Source organism: Arachis duranensis, chromosome 4 (genome assembly GCF_000817695.3).
Source record: "Arachis duranensis cultivar V14167 chromosome 4, aradu.V14167.gnm2.J7QH, whole genome shotgun sequence".
Lineage (NCBI taxonomy): Eukaryota > Viridiplantae > Streptophyta > Magnoliopsida > Fabales > Fabaceae > Arachis > Arachis duranensis.
The window spans coordinates 113,741,946-113,745,447 of NC_029775.3; positions in this window are offsets into that span (position 1 = coordinate 113,741,946).

The window sequence follows — 3,502 nt, forward strand, 5'->3', positions numbered from 1 at the left end:
AAAATCTTATTATTTGATTTTTTATCTACAGATATTTTGGTCTACTTAGCCAGAGACTTTTGTTGACCTAAGACTTTTTTTCGTAAAAGTAATTTGATTTTATAAATCTTTTGTGCTATGCATAATCTATACTATCAGAACAAAGTGTACCGTAATTTTAAAAAATTTATATTCCTATAATGTTATCACGAGTAAAAATACTAGTTGATATATAAGCAAAAATATTTGCATGTTTTAAATTTCAAGTAATCTTTAAAATAAATTCAAATTCCATTTAGATGATTTATTTGATCAAATCAAACTTTATTATTTAATTATCAAAATAATAATTAAATAATAATTTAAAATATATTAAAATACTTGTTAGTATATGAACTAATAAATTTTAAACACTAAACGAGTAGTAAACAAATCAAACTAAATTTGCCAATTAAAATTACTATTTAACAAAAATTCTCAAAGACATGATAACATGAAGTAATTATCATAATAGTTGTACGCCAAAAAAATTTTAGTATTATTTTTTTATTAAATATTCTATTATTAACAAATATTAATAATTATAACCATAAATAATGATCATATTGTGAGTCAATTTAATAATCTTATTTATATGTGTTTTAATTTAATAAATAAGATACATTAAATTTTTTCAATGAAAATTATTATTATTATTATTAATTTATCTAATTTATTAATATTTTTTAATAAATTTTAAAATGTTTATTTTTCACCTTATTATCCATATCACAATGATAAAATCCATGTAAATTAATTACATAAATTGTTAAAATGTGTTTAATAGCTAATATAGGTATATATTCACAATATATAATTATATATATAAAAATATATAAAAAATACGTATGTATTTTGCATATTTTGTTTTTTGGCCATGCTACACTTTCTTTTCATCTAACACATTTTAGATTCATTAAGAAAGTTAGTTTTGTCCTTCAAATTTCACTACATGACAAATTTGTCTAAGGCTACTTGTTAGTACAAAAGAAGATCATATTCCGCTATTTCGAGTGCTATACGGGGTAATTTTCCAATCATATTTAGTGCGGGAAAGGAAGTGCTTCAGTTCTAGAGATTCGGAATGGGTAACAACGTGGCTAGATCTAACTAATTAACTACTATTTGGCCACCATCAGGATCACTTACAATTAATTTCAGATGTATCTTGATTAGTCACACATCAACACACTCAATGATACATACACTTTCACATGCAAAAATTCAATTACGACAATTTAGTATAAAAACAGAATAATGTGCTTGAATTCAGTTAGATAGAGTCTAATCGATATATTCATATTATTATATATATACTGTACATGCATCCCCTCATACTTTGATTTTACATTTAGTGAATTGCTGCTGTGGTCAAGGCAACTTGAGTATGTAAAGATTTATTTATTTGGACTTGGTGCTTTAGACCTCTGTCTCCAAGAAATGCAAATGTATGTTTTGTTGTTGAGTGAAAAAGTGAATGTGCTTTTTAATGTTTACCTACCCATATATATACCTGGAAATTCAGGCTCTTTTCGTTTTGTTCATGTGTATAATAAATGATATACATACATACGATCGGGTTCAGATTGTTGATAGAGTATACACACAGCGATTAAGAAAATAACAGTTAGCAAATCTGTTAGTAGTAATAATGCTAGCTGTTACTTAGAGTACAAGTTAGGTAGTTATAGTCTAAGTCCCTTACGAGGCAGTGAATTGAGATAGCATCAACACAAGATTATCACAATTACTCATTAAATGAATCACTTTCATTCACATCAGTTCTCTCTTGATTTCCCCTGCTAAACTAAAGCTTTTAAAGCCTTGAATTTATTTGCTAAATTTAAATAATTCCAAATAATTGGGGTTTGTGGTTTGGTATACCGATATGGCCGGAATTAATCTATTACAATGCGATGAATCATGCATTATGTATAGTCTATGCATGTTAAGATCTCGAAGAAGAGGCCACCACATTTAGAGTAGAACGGAGTTTAATTTGTTTATTATAGCCTTACTCATCTAAAAATAATTAGAACAATTTCTATATAAAAATAATAATGATTGATATATATATTAAACAATTTATTTAATAAAATATATTACATTATTTAATTATTCTTAATATTACTTTCTTATAAAAAATATTTTATTTTATTAAATTGCTATTTAATAGTTTTGACTATCATTTATATTACAAAAATAATCTCATGTGACTAATAATTTTTTTTTTCTTTGTTGGACACGTGTTCCTTGGACTCTCGAGCGATCTCTTTTGTTGAACTGTATATTATAGAGGAGTGCTAGTAGCCAGCAACTTTTGTGATTTGTAGCCATTAAGTAACTATTAATGATATTTTTAATGGTGTGAGATTTCATCGAATGATGTAGAATTATTCACTTTTCTTTTGTTGGTTACAGGCCAAAATTTAATAAAGTTGCTGGTCTTCAACTTTTCCAATATCAAATTCCACTTTTAATCACCCAGAAAGAAAGAATAATACAAACAAAAGTTGCTTATGCTTTATATATATATATATATATAAAAAGAAAACTTGTAAATTCGGTTGTTGTTGAAGTATAAGTAGTGTATAGCAGTAGCAGCAGAGTAGATAGTAGTGTAGCAGTAAATTAACGTGTTCATTTGTTAGTTAGGAAGTTAGTTAGATGATCGAATTTCTTGCTTGAAGAATGCCACCGTCGTCGGGTAATGATTAATGACAATGAGCATGCAATGCACCCAATGGTCAATGATTTGTTACTAATTGATATCTACTAGAAATACTATATCCATTTACCTGTAAGACATAATAGCCACCAAGATATTTGGATACGAAAAGAGGTTTATACTTTTTATCTTGTCCGGAATTCTTGGCTTTTGCTTTATTTAACATGTAATTAAGGACCCATGTATTCTCTTTTTATTTGTTATTTTTACAGTCTATTCTATAAAGCAGTACGTTTGCACGTGATTATTATTATTATATTCTCTTCCCCTCCGAAAGCAGCATTTCCATCCAAAAACAAGGAAAACATTGGTCCCACTAGACCTGGAATTTCATTTTCTAACCCTAAAAAGAATGAATAATCATCACGTATGTAGAGCCATGCAATCTCTTTTATCATGAAAAGTTTATATATATAAAATAGGTGGGTGGTCGGTACAACTGAGTCAAGGGAGACTTTAAACAGTAGTATAATTAGTACAGTGTGTCTAACTTTATATATAGCAAGATACCAGGAATGTTAAGGCAGTCATTTTGGTATTTTGTAACTATTAATTGGTTATCAATAATGTTTTTAATAATTTGAGATTACATTTAATGGTGGAAGATCACTCACTTTTGTTTTAATGGTTAAGTATTAGCAGAAAATACAAAAGTTGCTGACCTCTAAACTTTTTCGAAAGATATTATTAACAACTAAGTTATCACCAAAATCGATTATTAAAATATATCAAAATATAAAATATGTATTAAAAAAA